Consider the following 19,511-nt stretch of genomic DNA (forward strand, 5'->3'; position numbering starts at 1 on the left):
GTGCGCTTATGCATGCCCCTTACAGACTTCTTAGGAATGGGGTGAGGTCAACAGTAGACAGTCTTAGGTTAAAGTTTTGGGGATTTGGGGATGAAACCATGGAGTCTGGTAGTACATTCCAGGCATTAACAACTCTGTTACTGAAGTCATATTTTCTGCAATTGAGATTGGAGCGGTTCACTTTAAATTTGAATCTATTGTGTGCTCGTGTATTGTTGTGGTTGAAGCTGAAGTAATCATTGACAGGAAGGACATTGTAGTTGATGATTTTATGAGCTATGCTCAGGTCATACCGAAGGAGGCGTAGTTCTAAATTTTCTAAACCCAGAATTTCAAGTCTGGTGGCATAAGGTATTTTCTTGCAAGCAGAGGAGTGGAGGACTCTTCTTGTGAAATATTTCTGGACGCGCTCAATTGTAAAATGAACCAATCATGTTTTGCCTTAGTACAAATATTGTACCTCAGTGATAGAAGTTTGCTATTTATAATTTCTCTGCAATCTCCATTTTTTCTCTACAAAAAAAAATAAAAAATGGGAAACTGCCAATATTAATGTCCCAAAGATGCTTTTTCAAGAGGCAACTAGACTTTCTGGTTTTTTCTTTGAGGACGTTTCGCTTCTCATCCAAGAAGCTTCTTCAGATGTGACTGGATGGTGGGAAAGTTTCTTGGATGAGAAGCAAAATGCCTTCAAAGAAAAAAAAACAGAAAGTTTGGTTTTGGGACAAAAACACTTTTGGGACAACCATGACCTGGATGACTGAGAAACTCTGTAGACATTTGCCAAGATAAATAAAGATCAGTTGCAGATTCTATTATCTTCTCTAGGAATTTACATGTTGCTGACCACCAGGAAGCAATATGACTTTTAGAAATATTTTTGAATTTGTCTATGATATGAACAACATTTGTCCATTGCTCAAGCAAATGTTTAAGGGTTTTGCAGTCCAGCCCTTTCTCGCACTGAATTCCAAATTATTGTCTATAAATGTATGGTCTTGGATGCTCAATAGAGCATATGCCCAAATATCTCTAGGGTTGAGTCTTCTGTATATTACTAATCCCCATTAGAATGCCCTTCTATAAGAGCATTCATATTTTTTTTTTAATCAGATTTTTATACCGCCCTTCTCCCAAAGGACTCAGGGCGGTTTACAGCCAAAGATAAGAACACAAGCAATATACAATTAAAACAAAATTAAAAAACTTATTAAATAATTGGCTGAAATTTAAAACATTTAAAATCTAAATATCCCTTAAAATTCATCTAGAAATTTAAAATTTAAAAATTTAAAATTTAAGCCAGCCCCGCGCGAGTAAATAAATACGTTTTCAGCTCGTAGCGAAAGGTCCGAAGATCAGGCACTTGGCGCAAGCTAGGGGGAAGTTCGTTCCAGAGGGTAGGAGCCCCCACAGAGAAGGATCTTCCCCTGGGGGCCGCCAGCCGACATTGCTTGGCAGACGGCACCCTGAGAAGTCCCTCTCTGTGTGAGCGTACGGGTCGGTGAGAGGCATGAGGTAACAGTATAACAAAAGCTATAGGGAATAAGTGCGATTTTCAGATTGATGGGCTTAAGCTTGTGCTATTGGGCTTTTAAACATCAAGCTAATTTTGCCTTACTTAGTGTAAGAATAGATTTTCTAAAATTTCTGTTGAAAGGTAATAACCCTGATTTTTTAAAATTTGGTTTGATTTTTAATATTTCTGATTAACAGAATTCTGATGAATGTTAAAGATAAATCCTCAGGATGTACCAAATATCATTCTTCAACATGACATTCATTAAAATTAACTTTTGGAAGGGAGATTTTGAAACACTCGAAAGCTTAAAACTAAACAGAACAAGTCCTTATTAATTGCAAGTGTCTATTTACATGTCAAGTAACTATGTCCTTTTTATAGAGGAAAAGGTGAATTTGAAAACATTCTAAAACACAGCATAACATATTCCAGCTGTCATAGAATGCACCATATAAGTTTTTGTTTGGCTTGTAGTAATCAGACTGTCTTCAAAATACAAGATTGATAGGTCAGGATATTGGGGGGAGGGCAGGGGTTGGTTTCAAAACCTGTCGCTACCGGTTCACGCGTGCGTGCACACACAATACTTCTGTGCATGCGCAAAAGCATCTGGCTGGGTGGGCAGAGCCTCCCGCCACCCTGCTATTGGTTCACCGATGAAAAAAGTAACTTTGCAAACACTCCTTGCGTTTACAACCTTTGCAGGTCTGTAAGCAAAGGAAAACTGAAATAACTTCATATGCACAGTCAGTTTCCTTAGCAACCACTTCACTTAATGATCAAGTTGCTAAATGAGAACTACCTTCACATAAATCATACATTGGAAATTTCAAGAGTTACAGTCCAGATTTGTTTTTCTCCCCAGAACTGAATAGAATACAGGATCTTTTCCCACAAATATCTATAATTACAAATATCTGTAATTACTTTAAATTTTTTTCCCATTTCTGCAATACAATCTAGGGCTGAAGAAATGTCATTTTGTTGATGCTATTCAGATTATGAAGAGTTGATTTCCTAACTGCAACTGATAGGAGCCATCGTTCTTCTATTTTCCACGTATGTAAGAACTCCTGTTTCTAGTTTGCCTTTTAAATCTTTACCAGAATCAAGACTGAGACGAAGAAGACTTTGTGGTACTGCTGCTGGCTGCATTGCCCACTTGTTTCTTTTCCCACTGAGTGTCTCTTTGTGCATGAATTGTCTGTCCCAGTTCCCCTCTTTTGCCTCTCTATCCCCAGCACACTTTCTCATACCTGCCATTGTTAATATATGTGAGAGATTAAGCCTTGGGAAAAATCAGTAGATCTCAAGTACAGTTCTAATGATTGAAGGAAGCACCAGGGGCATCATCAGCCAGCATTCATTAGACAGCAGACGAAGCCATTTTAATGAAACTGAAGCTTTTCATTTAGATTTTTAGACTGCCAAATTTCTTTTCCTCTCTTCTTCCCTTCTTTTCACCAGATGCTAGTCTTGTCCAAAGGCTTCTTAGAGGGTAAAAGATTCACAATTGTTTAATCAAGTGCGAATCAACAGAATGCTTTTCATTTCATGACAGAGTTATCAGGATAAAATATAGCAACCCTATTTTCCTCAATCCAGAATGACATTTTGTCGGCTGTACACAATGTTTGTATTGTAAACATTCATATGCAATAATCAATTCCAATTGCAAGAAAAATCCACAATAGTAAATAATTAAAAATAGGTAATTGGTGGTTGCTACTGCCTTCTCCAATAATGTTAAATATTATAAGGCCCAGCAACTTTATAAAAATATTGAGATCTTTGGAAGAAGATTCACTAGCTTAGGCAATAAATCTAAGACTGAGAAACTAAAATGTCATTGGGAATTAACTGCCAATATATACATAGACCACATATAACCAAATGATAGCTCTCGAGAAACATATATTCTCAGACTGTCATTGCCCAAGATAAAGGCATACTGATGCAGATCAAACAAGTCCACTGCAGTAGGAAAATTTTCATTCCCAAATCCATCAAGGGAGAACACCTAACATACAGAACCAAGCTTATAGATCCAGCAGTGCTTCTAGATCTCTGCTTGAAGATATTACATGGTCCTGTTTGTCTTATAGTAAGCACTTCTCTGAATCACCTGCAGCTTAGCAGAGCTTTAGTGCTGTCATTGTTTTAAGCCAGTACGGCACAAGTTATTGCTGCTTTTAACCCCAGAATTCTATTTCTGGCCTTAATTTTGTTGTTTGGCTAGGGTTTGAGCAAGCTTTCCCACCCTATGGGACTCAGTTATCTGCTGTTAGATTTTTATCACCAACCTCCGTAAAGGTCTGAGTGTCTGACCTTTTAAGTCTAAGAAGCTTAGAAGTGGGTGCAGACAAGATGTTGTCAGGGCTTGCTAGATCTGCCTCAACCACAGTGGGCACTGGCTCCACCACTGTTGGCATCAGCTATGCCAAGATCCTAGGTTAGATGCCCTTGGCTCCCCTTTTTCCTCCTCCTGCTCCTCATCTGAAGACATATCTAGCAGGGCTACAATAGCAAATCTCTTCTGCATAGTAAAACTAGTTTACTTTGCACAGCTCTCCTGAAGCCCTACTTTGTGAGATGTTCCCTTCATTGTAAATGCCATTTTTGAGTTGGAATAGTTGTCTGTCTCCTAGTAACTGCACTTGTTTATGGAGTAATGATGCTTCAGGAGGAGAAGTAAGTATTGGAATTAGTTACACTTTATCAGGATGGTGCCACCTTAATGGAAAAGGGGAAATTAGGTGTCTAAGAACTCTGTAAGGAATGTCCTGATGGAAACTGGACAGGAACTTTGTGGTCTTATTTTTAATAAGTTTAATTATGACCTTTCTTATGGCGTCTTAAGTAAACTCACTGTACTCTTAAAGCCAATGGAGTAATTTTCATTTTCATTTTGTGCGCCTCAGAAAGCCAATGATTAGTCTCTATAACATTTCAAATACCATACTTAGAAAAGCAATATATTCATAAATTATTCTAAAGTGAGGTAAAATACAATCCACTTAATTACCAACAGATACACATAACAGTTCTTTTTCCTTGAAGCACCCAAAATGTTCATACTTAGCTAATTAAGCTACCAGATAAACGATAATTCAAAATAAAGAGAGATCGAGAGGATGGGAGTGAAGCAAAAGAAGTGAATTGTTATATGCACAAACATTGCTTTTTTAGGTAGTGAATCGTTTGGTGAGGGGAGCAACTTGTGGAAAATTATAAGGGAAAGAACAGCAATTAGCTCAACAATGTCTATGGCACCCACCTCTTTTGTATGATTATCAGAAAGCTGTTGTGTGTGAAGGAGAATATTCAGCTGTTCTTTGAGCCAATATTATTATCCTGGGTGGTTTTTTTTAAATAGTTGGAACAATGTTCCCTGACTTGATATCGCCCAGTTATGTGACTCTGTTCTCTGCTTTGCATTTAAAGAAGGCATAGACTGCAACTGTCTCTGCTTTTCAGTAAACAACAGAAAAATTATATACTGTATATGTCCACCTACTATATATAAAGAAAGTGCTACAGAATTCAGTGATGATTTCCTTGAGTTGTGTATAGTTTGGAACTGGGAATGTTCTAAATTCATTTCTAGCACCAAGGATTGTTAACATAGCCATGAATTTAAAAGCCTGATTCAGGATGTCGTGCATTTTTTGTCTCATTCAGTGTAGAAAGCCAGAGATGATGTGAGAGAAATTATACAGAAACAGTCAAAAAACAAAAGCATGCTTTATGGCTGGGAAACAGAGAACGTGTGAGAAAGAAGCACAGATTGTCTCTACTTTCAGTCCCCAGGATATAAGATGGAGAGAATGGAACTATGAAGGATTGCTATTGTTTGCATCAATAAATATATTTCCAGACAAACTTGTAGGATCAGTTTAATGGTCTGGCCTACCTCAAAGGGCTGGCATGAGTCTTGTGTATTTCTGCATATTTTTTCCCAAGGTCTGTTCGGTGGCTGTCTGTGCTCTGCTGATGTTCAATTATGCTGCTGGATAATATTTTTCTTGCAGATTTAGAAATGGACAAATCAGCACTCATGTATTTTCTGCAGTGCAGAATGGGATAGCGCTAGCGAAGGAAACAGCAGGAACTCCAACCATTATCAGACAGTATATTTGATATTTTGAAAGCATATTTTTGAGGGTGATCAAAGAAAATGGATGTCCTGGGGATGTATGCCCATTATCCAGATAATTGCCAGAGTGGATGAGTCTAATTCTCAAACAGCCATTGATCAGAAATCAGGTTGATGAGAATGTCCTGTGACAGTCTTGTGAAACCAGCATGCTTTTCTAAGGAGAGAGAGAGAGAGTGAGAGAGTGTAGGGCAGGGGTCTGCAAACTTGGTTCTTTTAAGATTTGTGGACTTCAACTCCTAGAGTTCCTCAGCCAGCAAAGCTGAACTCTGCTTTGAACTCTGGGAGTTGAAGTCCACAAGTCTTAAAAGAGCCAAGTTTGCAGACCCCTGGTGTAGGGAATACTGGGAAGAAAAGAGAGCGATAGAAAATGTGGAGGAATGGTTATCTTTATGCTTCAACATATGGCATTTGTTCATCATAATGTTCTCTTCTTGTTTTCTAGGGTCTAGAAAAACAGACATGAGATGGGTTGTGATTATTTTTGTTGTTTCAGGTGTTGTTTTCTCTTTCCTTTGACTAAGCTGATCTTTTTATTGTTGACCACTGTTGAGAGCCAAGGGGTTGATTTCAGGCTTGGAAAATCTTTAAGGTTATTTACAATTCCACACATATTCCACTAGAGCTAGTGCTCCTCCTGTCAGAATTTTCTGAGGATATAGTACATTTGGTTAGGTACATTACACGAGATAAAAGACTGGTAATTGTGGAGAATAATATTAGAAAATGTTTACAAATGTTTGTAAGAAAACAACCAAGCTCAGAGAGCACCAAAGACTCCACATAATTAAGGCTGGATACATTTAGATTTGGGTTGTCACTCAAAAGTCTCTGCAGAATTAACACATTCAACTGGAAGAATAGGAATGTTCAAGGAATGCTCAGTAATTCCTCATCAAACAAATCAGATATTGAATAGGATGCCACAGGGTTTGGTGCTGAGCCTTCTAACTCATCAACATTTCTATTAATGACTTGGAAAAGGAGGAAGAAAGAACGTTCATCAAATTTGCAGATAAACCGAACTGGATGGAATAGCAAATATCGGAGAAGATAGAAATAAACTTCAAAGTAAATTTGATAGGTTAGAGAAATGGGCTGAAAATAACAGAATGAAATTTTAATGAAGACAAATGCAAGATTTTTTCACTCAGGTAATAGAAAGCATGAAGACGAATGCGGCAGTGAGAATATCTGGACTTGTGAAAAATAATATGAAGAGTAGTTGATTACAAACTGAATATGAGTCAGCAGTGTGATACAATTTTAAACTGCATTAACTGAAACAGAGTTTCCAGATTATAGGACAAATTGTCAATGTAACTCGGGCTATAACTCAAATATTGTCTCCAATTCTGGGCAGAATATTTCAAGTAGGATTCAAACAAACCAGAACAGTATTGGAGAAGAGCAAAAGGGATCATAAAAGGACTAGAAAATAAATCAAAAGATCAAGGGATGTTTAGCCTTCGGAACAGAAGGTTTAGCAAAATGTAATAGTACTTTTTAAATTTATTTGTACATTCAGTTTGAGCCTGTCACAATTAATCAACACTCAGTGAATAACAATGAAGAATTAAAAATAAAACATCTATGTTGTTTTAATAAAAAAAATAAGCATTTATATAAAAAAGTAGATTATGTCAGGCCCCAAGAATGAAGAATGGCACATGGGTTGCTTAAGAGTAGTTTTCTTTATGATTCTTCACCTATAGACAGAATCTTGCCAGACTAAAGCAACTATTTGCATAATTATACTCTGTGAACCAGGGGAAGTTCATTCCAGAGAGTAGAATTTAAGAATGTATTCTTATCTCTTCTAGCTATTCTCTGGAACTCTGCATTCAATTGGGTGTATCTTTCTTTTTCTCCCTTGCCTTTCGCTTCCCATCTTTCTTCAGCTATTTGCAAAGCTTCCTCAGACAGCTATTTTGCTTTCTTGTCTTTCTTTTTCTTTGGGATAGTTTTAATTGCTACCTCTTGTACAATGTTGCGAACCTCCATCCATAGTTCTTCAGGCACTCTTGTCTATCCGATCTAATTCCGTAAATCTATTTGTCATTTCTACTGTATATTCATCAGGGATATGATTTAGTTCATACCTGAGTGGCCTAGCACTTTCCCCTACTTTCTTCAATTTAAGCTTAAATTTTGCAAGAAGAAGCTCATGATCTGAGCCACAGTCAGCTTCTGGTCTTGTTTTTATTGACTGTATAGAGCTTCTCCATCTTTGGCTGCAGAGCACATAGTCAATCTGATTTCTGTGTTGACCATCTGGTGATGTCCATGTGTAGAGTCATCTCTTGGGTTGTTGGAAAAGAGTATTTGCTATGACTATCGTATTCTCTTGACAAAATTCTATCAGCCTGTGCCCTGCTTCATTTTATACTCCAAGGCCAGACTTGCCTGTTATTCCGGTTATCTTTTGTCTTCCTACTTTAGCATTCCAATCCCCCATGATGATAAGGAAGTCATTTTTTGGTATTAATTCTATAAGGTGCTGTAGGGCTTCATAGAACTAGTCAATTTCATCCTCTTCAGCACCAGCAGTTGGGGCATATACTTGGATTACTGTGATATTGAATGGTTTGCCTTGGATTCGAACTGAGATCATTCTGTCATTTTGGGGATTGTATCCCAGTATTGTTTTTCTACTCTTTTATTGATTATGAAGGCTACTCCTTTTCTTCTGAGGGATTCTTGCCTGCAGTAGTATACCTGATGGTCATCTGAATTAAATTCACCCATTCCTGTCCATTTTAGTTCACTGATTCCTAAGATGTCGATGTTCAGTCTTGTCATCTCTTGTTTGACCACATCCAGCTTGCCTTGATTCATTGACCTTACATTCCAGGTTCCTATGGAGAAAAAAATATTTACAGCATCGGACTTTCCTTTCATCACCAAATGCATCCACAGCTTGAGTGTCCTTTCGGCTTTGGCCTAGTCTCTTCACTCTTTCTGGCACTACTAGTACTAGCCCTCCACTCTTCCCCAATAGCATATTGGACACCTTCTGACCTGAGGGGTTCATCTTCTGGCATCAAATCTTTTTTTCTTTTGGTACTGTCCATGGGATTTTCATAGCAAAGATACTGGAGTGAGTTGCCATTTCCTTCTCCAGTGGATCATGTTTTGTCAGAACTCTCTGCTATGACCTGTCCGTCTTGGGTGGCCCTGCATGGCATAGTTCATAGCTTCATTGAGCTACGCAAGCCCCTTCGCCACAACAAGGCAGTAATCCATGAAGGGAACACTAATTATCTAATATGAGTTTAATATATAGTGCATAGCATATTATGGTACTTAATTTACTTGATTAAACCGCTGTAAGTTTCATTTGCCTGTTTTCAAATAAAACTTTGGAAAATATCTTCAATAATGTAGAATCGATTAAAAACTTTCTGATCAAGATCATCACATTTGGGTTAAATACATTTTTCCAGTTCTTAAGAATTCAACTCTTGTCATGCAACATGAGTCACCTGTCACCTAGCTAGTTCGGATCACTGCCCCAGAAATCAACACTATTTCAGTAACCTGTCATTCACCTGTTCTCTCTCATTCATTAAAAAAAAAAAAATCCAACCTTTCCCAGTCATCTTCCATGAACCCTCAAGAGCTTGAGCTTTGTTCCTAGATCTTCAAAGGGAAGGATGAAACACCGATAGCCATCCTGATGGGGATTAGCAGGAAAGGATAAATTGTCAGGAAATTTGATAAATCTTAGCTGTCTTCCTTGCAGACAGTATATTCCAGTGGGTACGATCAGTACAGTTTGTTTCTGTTCCTTGTAGCGAAACACTAAGTACCACAGCTCTTCATTTTCTGGCATTTTCTACTTTCCTTCTGTCTATCATGGATCCATCATCCTGTCTTCTTTTCAGTGCTTCCCTATTTCTTCTCCTGAAGCCTTTGAGACTGTTTTCTTTTGCATGTGGCTGAAGTCTATTTGCGTATTTCAGGACCGCAAACTATCTTCTGCTTTTCTTTTTCTACTTTGCTGGCTTATTCGTCTTAATTATTTGATTGGACAATCTTCATCTTCTTTTTTAAGCCTAAGTGCTCCTCAATTCCAGATTGTTCTCAAACAAGAACAAAGCCATGCTATAAGCAAGAATTCAAGCCAGCATGCAAAACATTACAAGCATTACATGTAGCAACTGCAGAGTTAAGCCTATCATCTCGACCTTCATTCACCCAAGATTTGGATAGCTCCAATCCTGCTGGCCTTCCATAAAGCCATAAAATCTCTGGGGTTGTTCCCCAAACTTTGGGCCAAAGTGAGAGATGTGTCCTATCCATAAATGAAAGAACTTCAATGGACCATGCAGTGGTTAGTGTCTGTTATTTTCTGTTTTTCTCTTCTGGGTGATTCTTTTCTTTTCTGTTGCTTTGTTTTTATGCTTCTAAACAACAGTAAGATGTCCAGAGTTACTTTTGTAAATTGGCTGGTCATGTGAATCAAATAATTAATTTCTAGTTTCTTAAGGTATCAGTAACCCAAAGACTTTTAGTTTTATTATTTCTTTTTCTTGATGCTATTACGTTACCTAAATGTTCACTGTTGATTTGGTGGTAGGATTTGTTAGGGATATCTTCCATACACTGTAAGCTTTCCCTGTTCAAATTTGCCCAAAGCTTGGAAACTGGCTATCTAATTGACCTCCTACAGTTTTTACAACAGTCCCTTGTTTGGGCAGAGATCCTTATTCAAACCTGAAACCTCTTTAAATACTGTATTTCCTGACTGCAAGACTCAGTGTTCATAACTCCAGGCTGCATTTCTGTAGTTCATGGCATACAGCAGCTTTACAGAGAGCTAAAAATTATCTCTGCTTCTCCTGATTGCTTTGAAAGTCTTGTTATCACAGTGGTGGGCAAAGGTCTCATAGACTAAGTTTCTTGCAGTCTTAAGTATGCTCATTCAGCTTTCCAACATTGAAGCTTGTTGCATTTGTACTGTGCAGATTATATTGCAAAATGCCTCCACTGACTTTTACAAATAGAATATGGATTTAGAGCTGAGAGCAACGTTGCAGCAATCAAGTGCTTTTATCAGGCTAGACTTTACAGACTCTTCTTTTTTTTTTTTTCTGTTCAGTTCAAAAAGTTTTTATTAGTCAAAAAAGGTTTATACAAATACATATCAGGTATGGTAAATTTTCATTTTTCTTATCTAAAATAAGAATTTTACTCAAATTTTTTAACACATACAACAGCCATAAGGCAAGCAGGTGACACGAAGTAGCAAAGTTTGCAAATTTTAAATACGTAATAAAGAAGAGTCAAGAATAAACAGAATATCGTACAAAAGAGAATAAGGAAAACCAACACAATCCCAAATATCTTTATCACTTCCTAGTTTTGGATCTCAGAACTCTGGGTTCAGCCTGACCCAACTCCAGGGCCGCAACAGCGGCAGCCGCTTCAGCCCCATGATCTATAACCTCCCCTTCTTCAATTCCTGGGTCATCTGATTCCAGGAAGGCTTTGTGTTCCTCCATAGGCCGTAGCCTCCGCAATTGTACTGATTTTTTCGTAATGCCCTCCCGGAAAATCATCAATCCTCTGGCATCAGCCATCTGAAGCCCACTCCTTCTGGTACAATTTGCTTGACAAAAATAATATTTCTTTTCTTTTCACGCACCTGTCTGGGAATCTGCCTCAGAATGGCTATCTCCTGCCCCTATAAATCAGTGCCCCACTCCTATGTTTTCTAAGAATTTCATCTCTCGCCTCTCTTCTCACAAATTTGACATGAACCTCTCTGGGAACTGCATGCGTATGCATATTGTGAATTAACTCTATAAACTCGATCCAGATCCCAATTCATGAAATCAACACCTCTCCCAAGAAATTCTCCCAACAATTTAGTCACAACATCTCTCAAGTCTTCTTGGTCCACTTCTTCCAAATTTTGAAACCTAAGGAAATAAGACATTTTATCCATCTGTAGTCCAAGCACAGCATTGCCTGTCGCCTCCTCTCTTTTCTGCACTGCCCGATCTCACCCTCCAGACCTTCCACTTTCTGCTTGTTTTCTGCTGAGACTTGTTGAGTATCCTTTAAATCCTTTTGGATAGTCACAATTTCTGCTCTTATTTCCGCTTGGCCTCTTTGCAAATCATCCAGTTTCTTGTCCATATTAGATAACTTTTCCAAAATTCTTCCATCTCTCCAGCAGTTGGTCTCTGACCTTTGCCATTTGAAAAAAAAAGAATCAAAATCCTCAGGCAAGCACAGTATCCTTGTAATTTCCTCCGGATCCACCAGGGGCACTCACAGGAGCAACGAGTCCAGAGTACAGTTAGTCAACCAGGAAGTCAAGGGAAGTGATGTCATCAAAATTCTCATAGTGAAGGCGGAAGCTGGACGCCACCACTGTTCCCCAGAAGGAGGGGGCCTCAAACCTTCCCTCCTAAATTTCTCCATCACCTCTTCTCTCCAGAGCTCCACAAAACCGTAATCTTCTTATTTTAAGTTCTCCTCTCCAGAATAACTCGTGCTCCTTCCAACCGCAGGGGAGAAAACCCCCGCACCGGAGCAGTCCACCACGCCACCGATATTCCTTCCCTTCTCCTCCTCAATTCTTCTCCGCTCCTGTTCACCACCAGGCTGCTGCAGTTATAAATCCAATGCCCCGTGTCATCACAGCGCGCCCAGGCGACGACCAAAATAATGGCCGCGCCTGTGGCCTCCGAACCCCGCCGAGCCTAGGACGCGCCAGCATCGGTCCCCACAGTCCTGTATGTCGGCTGGGAGACCCCGCCGTCTGCTCCGGCAGGTGTCCTTTTCGAACACCTGGCCCCTGAGGCCTCGCGGCGGCCGGATTCGGGCACTAAAGCCATAAAATCTCTGGGGTTGTTCCCCAAACTTTGGGCCAAAGTGAGATGTGTCCTATCCATAAATGAAAGAACTTCAATGGACCATGCAGTGGTTAGTGTCTGTTATTTTCTGTTTTTCTCTTCTGGGTGATTCTTTTCTTTTCTGTTGCTTTGTTTTTATGCTTCTAAACAACAGTAAGATGTCCAGAGTTACTTTTGTAAATTGGCTGGTCATGTGAATCAAATAATTAATTTCTAGTTTCTTAAGGTATCAGTAACCCAAAGACTTTTAGTTTTATTATTTCTTTTTCTTGATGCTATTACGTTACCTAAATGTTCACTGTTGATTTGGTGGTAGGATTTGTTAGGGATATCTTCCATACACTGTAAGCTTTCCCTGTTCAAATTTGCCCAAAGCTTGGAAACTGGCTATCTAATTGACCTCCTACAGTTTTTACAACAGTCCCTTGTTTGGGCAGAGATCCTTATTCAAACCTGAAACCTCTTTAAATACTGTATTTCCTGACTGCAAGACTCAGTGTTCATAACTCCAGGCTGCATTTCTGTAGTTCATGGCATACAGCAGCTTTACAGAGAGCTAAAAATTATCTCTGCTTCTCCTGATTGCTTTGAAAGTCTTGTTATCACAGTGGTGGGCAAAGGTCTCATAGACTAAGTTTCTTGCAGTCTTAAGTATGCTCATTCAGCTTTCCAACATTGAAGCTTGTTTAATTTGGGATGTGAACAGAATTGAGTACAAGTATTACTGATCAACCCCTGACTAGGGATTCGGATATGGGCTAAACAGAGATCAAAGGTTCTCACAAGGTTCGGATGAAAGGAATTTTCTAGAAGATTCTAAAACTTGCCTCCCAAACCTAATCTATGTTGGTAATTTGACATAATACAAGTTGTTTAGCTTTCCCACAGGCGAAATCAGGAATGATACTTTAAAAGAATGGTATGTGTTTTCATGTGGGAATTACTGCTTTTTTTGTGGCTGTCTATACTATTGCCTTACACAATGTAAGCCGCCCTGAGTCTTCGGAGAAGGGCGGGATATAAATTCAAATTAAAAAACAACAACTATAAAACAGTGATTTTCAAAGTGTGGGGGGCGTCAGGGCCACACTAAGAAAGGGATCCTTCCTTCCTTTCAAACATTCTCAAATGTTTGAGAATGCCTAGAAGAATTGTAACAAAATTAAGCAGTTATATACAAGCCCTCTAGTTTTCACTGCCTAAGAGAATGGCATGCAGCTATTAATGTGGTATTCCAGTCACTGCATGCAATTATCTTGTACCACTAAGAAGCCTGTAACTTGGAATGTTTGAGAATGGGGAATGGAGAGAATTGCCCTTAATTTAAAAACTACTTAGTAGGCAGAGACTATTTTGGCAAATACTGGAGATAAAAACAGATTACGGCACATGAGTTACAATGAGCCACAGTGGATTACTTAGAAGCTCCTAAGATTTAAGAATTGTCTTCTCCCTTTCTTCTCCTGATCTAGGAGAAATTTCACTGGCAACTCTATTAGTATCCAAACCTCACTGAACAACTACTCAAAATATTATGAATAGCTCATAGCATGAATAATTTTTTTAACTAAAATATCTTTCCCACAATATTAAAAAGTGATTTTGGATGGAAGGAAGAATTTTGGATTGCCGTATACCTTTTCTTTGTGTCAAGGAGCTCAGCCAAACCAAGTAAGCAAGTCTGAATACTTAGACCCATAAAGTACTGACAAAGGATGCTGCACTATCAGCAAATTATCCAAGCCTGCCGCCTACACGGTCACAGGACTTGTATCGACAGAAGAGAGGGACCCAGATTTCTTCTTTTTCTATGTAACACTCTATAAGCCTTTTAAGACTGTTGGGGACACTGACCTATATTTTAAATTTTGCGATTGTGAGAAAAGCTTGGAATATGCTTTGCGTGGAAAGTATAAAAGACGTGAGGAGCCTGTAAACCAGCTCATAGACCCTAATTCTTAACTGGGCTGGTTTAGTTTGCAATATTGGATGTGACAGCTTTTTTTAGATCTAGGTCAGAGCTGATGAGTGTTGCATTTGTACTGTGCAGATTATATTGCAAAATGCCTCCACTGACTTTTACAAATAGAATATGGATTTAGAGCTGAGAGCAACGTTGCAGCAATCAAGTGCTTTTATCAGGCTAGACTTTACAGACTCTTCAACTGGAGCCAAAGAGCCCTTCCTCTGTTATTAAATTAGAAAAAAATTAAATAATGCTATTATCAATAATGTTTAATATTTCCATTAAACTGTTCTCATATTTTCTATTGCCATACCAATATATGAACAATGCAGGGGTAGGTTCTACTTACCTTTATTACAGTTCGCAACGGGATCGCGCATGCACGCTCTCTTCATTCATGCACGTGCCGAACTTCTGCGCATATGCAGATTGTCTATGATGACTTCCATGTAGGAGGGCGGAGCCTGCCCCCGGTTTTACTACCGGTTCGCAAGAACCGGTCTGAACCAGGTGCAACCCACCACTGGAACAATGTTATCGACATAACAAATAACTGAACAAAACTCAAGTCATCAACTCAATGGGAGTTCTGCAGAAAGAAATAACAGTTTTTCCATTCCCACACCCATAGACATAGCAGACTGGGCAGTCTCCTTGATCCCGCCAAGGAACCTCTTACCTTTTGGTTCTGATTTCTCCCAGATTCAGTCATCTGCAGACAGATTCTTGGTACCCAGTTGTTTACTTCCTTACTTCTCTTGCAAATCTCTCACCTGTTGATCAAGCTTCAAGAATGCCACCGATTACTGATTCCAGCCAAATAGGTGGAATAAGCCTAAGCCTAAACCGGGCCTAATTTGGCTTGTGTAGATTGTCGCTAGACATAATTAAGGGTGCATCACAGACAATATTGTTAGGCAGCAGTCACCAAAAAAATTGATTCAGTAAAGAGAGAATAACACAAAAACAAAGGAAGCTAAGATAAATGCTTAACTCTTCCTGAATTAAGTTACAGAACGAACATGTCTCTTTATTAACTACAAAATAAAGGGTTCCTTGTTAGACACTACTGCACCTTTCTTAAGTGTTTTTTCCCCTCAGAATAAAAATAAGATACTGCATTTAATTTATTCCAAGGTTCTGACCCTTAGGTTTGTTATTCTATGGTACCGTATTTTTCGGAGTATAAGACGCAGCTTAGTTTTTGGGGAGTAAAATGGGGGGGGGGAATCTGGCTAGTGTTTTTAGTCTGGTCAGCTTCAGCACACTAGTTTGCTGGGTTTTATCCCCTATTTGGGGATAAAAAGCAGCTTCTAAGACAGGAGTCTCCAACCTTGTCCCTTTAAGACTTGTGGACTTCAACTCCCGGAGCCCCTCAACCAGCAAAGCTGGCTGAGGAACTCTGGGAGTTGAAGTCCACAAGTCTTAAAGGGACCAAGGTTGGAGATCCCTGTTCTAAGGCACAGCTGAAAGGAAGCAGCAATGAGAAAAGTAGGCAAAGCACAGGGAAATCGCCTTGTTAGGGCTGAAAAAAAGCTTCTAAAGGACAGCTGAGAGTCAGAGCAAAGCATGGAGATCCTTCACTCTCTAGCGCCTCGTTAAATCACAGTGGAGAGTCAAGGGACCAGCAAAGCTGGGAAGATCGCTTCACTTACTAGCGCCCCAGCGCCTCGTTAGGGCTGGAAAAAAGCTTCGAAAAAACTACATTTGGAGTATATGACGCACGCAAATTTTCAGCCACTTTTGGGGTGGGGAAAAGATGCGTCTTATACACCGAAAAATACAGTAATTCAATTAAGCATAGTAGATTTTTCATACAGTTACTAGATTTGATGTGGAATGTACCTTTCACCAGTCTTCTGCTTGCATTAATAGCGTATTTAAAATTCAAGACAATGACTTAAATGGAATACACAAGCTCATTGAAAAGGTTACTCATATTAATCCTGTAATTTTATATTATTTGAGGACCAATACTCAAAAGAGCATCAGTGAAAGAACCTAGACTAATTTAGATGACATTTATATATATTCAACTATAACCACAACAAATTTAGGCTCATTCTAGTCATCAGTGTTCAAATACCTGTTTGTTCCTTTTGCTTCTGTTTTCCATATGACAGATCTGGCTAAACCGAGTTTCTAATACAACACAGCTAATGGCATCCATTACTCCTAATTGAACTTTTTATTAAAGGAATGATTGCAGAAAGAAAACTAATTAGAATTAAAGAAATTTGTCTGATTGCTCTGTTTTATGGTCTTGTTGTTGAAGTCTGACTGAATGACAATCGAAATTGTTTATTTGCGTCACCATCTCGTCATTTGAGTAGGAAGGCAAGAATAAAGCAGGGGAGAGACAGGATTCCCAGTGTGTGGGAAAAGACAAAGCAACAGAGGCATGAAAGTATTTTTTAAAGAAGAAAGATAAATCCCCAACCAGAATCATTCGATCACAAATAAGCTCAAACCAAACCAAATTATCCACATTGTGTTTAGAGCAATGCCCTGCTCCTCATTCAGAACACTGTATTAGAAACTAAGGCCCGTCTATAAAGTATTTAAGGGGGCAGGGAGTCTTAAACATAAGAAAAAAATAATACTTGGATATTCCAGCTCTCAATCTGGAGGCAGTACATTATTCTTGTTTCATCCTGCACAGATACACCTGAGAAGAAGTGCTGTTTGGAGTAGCAGATGAAAGATAGCTTTGTGATTGATTTATTCCTCTAAGCTAAAACTTTTGTTTCCAGGAAGAGAGCTTGATTTTGTCAGATTGCTCTCCCTTGCCTAGACCAGAACAGACATCAAGAAAAATCTTGCTGAGCTTACTTCCAACCTCCAAACTTTGTCCAAGCTTCATTAATAATACCTAAAAGAATGAAACTTGGTCATGTCAGAATTCTGTGTTCAGTACCAACGTCTATCTTTGCATGATAAAATTCAGGTTTCAACCCTTCCTAATAACGATGCCATCTGTCAGCAAGCATAACTTCCTCTCTGTAAATTCATTCTTGCTGGTATTCCTACCTTGGGGTTGGTTTTTTGTTTTGTTTTGTTGTTTTGTTTTGTTTTGTTTTTGACCTGTGGCTTATAGATGATGGAGGGCCTTCTTATCTAGAGTGAAAAAATTCAGAAGGTGGCCAGTTGCCAGGAAAGAGATCATGTGATATAACCGCATATAAAGCCAATATATTTTGTTTATTTCATGGTGAGCAGACAGACAGTTGTGACAATTTTAGACTATTTTGTTTTATTTATAACAATCAACAACAATAAAAACATGTCTGCTATATAAAAGGCATCATTCACTTAACTTAAGGGCCAGCCATACTGATCTGTTTTTTAAATATCTATAGAACAGAGGTCATTGATAATTCTGGGCAGAATGTACCATGAAATTGGGGTCATCACCATGAAGCCTTGTAACCTGGATGATAGGGGCGGATTCAATTCTGGCAAGGCTTTGCCTGATATATCCTGGTGCTGTTCCATAAAGAACATTAAAGCTGATAAACAACACTTTCAATTGGAATGAGAAGTTTATTGGAAATCAGTGCAGCAACTTCAAAATAAGAATTATCTGATGATGACCCTTCAGGAACTCAGTCAACCTCATTTTGTATTACCTGTAGCTTTCACGTTCTCTCCAAAGCCACATGGAATGCATTGTGGTATTTCAGCAAGTAGTAACGAGGGAATGAGCTATTGTTGTCAGGACATTGAGTAGGACAGTCCCTTGATCTTCTGTTTAAGCTGGAGCCACAACTCTAGGAAAATCCTCAAATCACATCAGACAAAAAAAAAATCCTCCTTCAGGAGGGCATGTGGCCCTGTGCATAGTAACCACCAGAGCATATGTTATGAGGTCACTGGGATGGCTATTGCCAACTAGTAAAGTTGGTTTTGAACCGATTTTGCCCCATACACATCTTTAGAGCCTCCACATAGAATAGAATAGAATAGAATTTTTATTGGCCAAGTGTGATTGGACACACAAGGAATTTGTCTTGGTGCATATGCTCTCAGTGTACATAAAAGAAAAGATATGTTCATCAAGGTACAACATTTACAACACAATTGATGGTCAGTATATCAATATAAATCATAAGGATTACCAGCAACAAGTTACAGTCATACAGTCATAAGTGGAAAGAGATTGGTGATGGGAACTTTGAGAAGATTAATAGTAGTGCAGATTCAGTAAATAGTTTGACAGTGTTGATGGAATTATTTGTTTAGCAGAGTGATGGCCTTCGGGAAAAAACTGTTCTTGTGTCTAGTTGTTCTGTTGTGCAGTGCTCTATAGCGTCGTTTTGAGGGTAGGAGTTGAAACAGTTTATATCCAGGATGCGAGGGGTCTGTAAATATTTTCACGGCCCTCTTCTTGATTCGTGCAGTATACAAGTCCTCAATGGAAGGCAGGTTGGTAGCAATTATTTTTTCTGCAGTTCTAATTATCCTCTGAAGTCTGTTTTTTTCTTGTTGGGTTGCAGAACTGAACCAGACAGTTATAGACAGTTATAGACAGTTATAGACAGTTATAGAGGTGCATCTCTGAATGGTGGTGTATAACTGGGTATCATTGGTGATGCTTTACCCACAAATCAGCAAATGATCTATCCCAGTGGTTTCACATAGATGTTAAATAACTCAAAGCCTGAGGAACAATATCATGGAATACTTAAGGACACAAATACTATCACTCAAACCCAGGAATTAGAAATACCCCTGAGACAGGAGTGAAGTTACTACTAAAAAATATCTCTAATGCTTATTCCCTGCTAATGATCTGGAATAAAATCATAGTCAATCACATCAGAGGCTGCTGACAAATGTAACAGGGTCAGAAAGGGTTGACTCCAGTGGTGAAATCCAAATTTTTTTACTACCGGTTCTGTGGGCGTGGCTTGGTGGGCATGGTGTGGTGTGGCTTGGTGGGCGTGGCTTGGTGGGCATGGCAGGAGAAGGATACTGTAAAATCTCCATTCCCTCCCC

The 19,511-nt window shown here is 39.0% G+C and overlaps 1 protein-coding gene across 1 annotated transcript in view; it reads left to right on the forward strand.

Moving 5' to 3' along the window:
• CACNA1C (calcium voltage-gated channel subunit alpha1 C) overlaps positions 1 to 19,511 on the forward strand; it is a 614,085-nt gene that overhangs the window by 321,598 nt on the left and 272,976 nt on the right. The gene's annotated exons all lie outside the window — the stretch shown is intronic.

The sequence above is a fragment of the Ahaetulla prasina genome, chromosome 7 (assembly GCF_028640845.1).
Source record: "Ahaetulla prasina isolate Xishuangbanna chromosome 7, ASM2864084v1, whole genome shotgun sequence".
Lineage (NCBI taxonomy): Eukaryota > Metazoa > Chordata > Lepidosauria > Squamata > Colubridae > Ahaetulla > Ahaetulla prasina.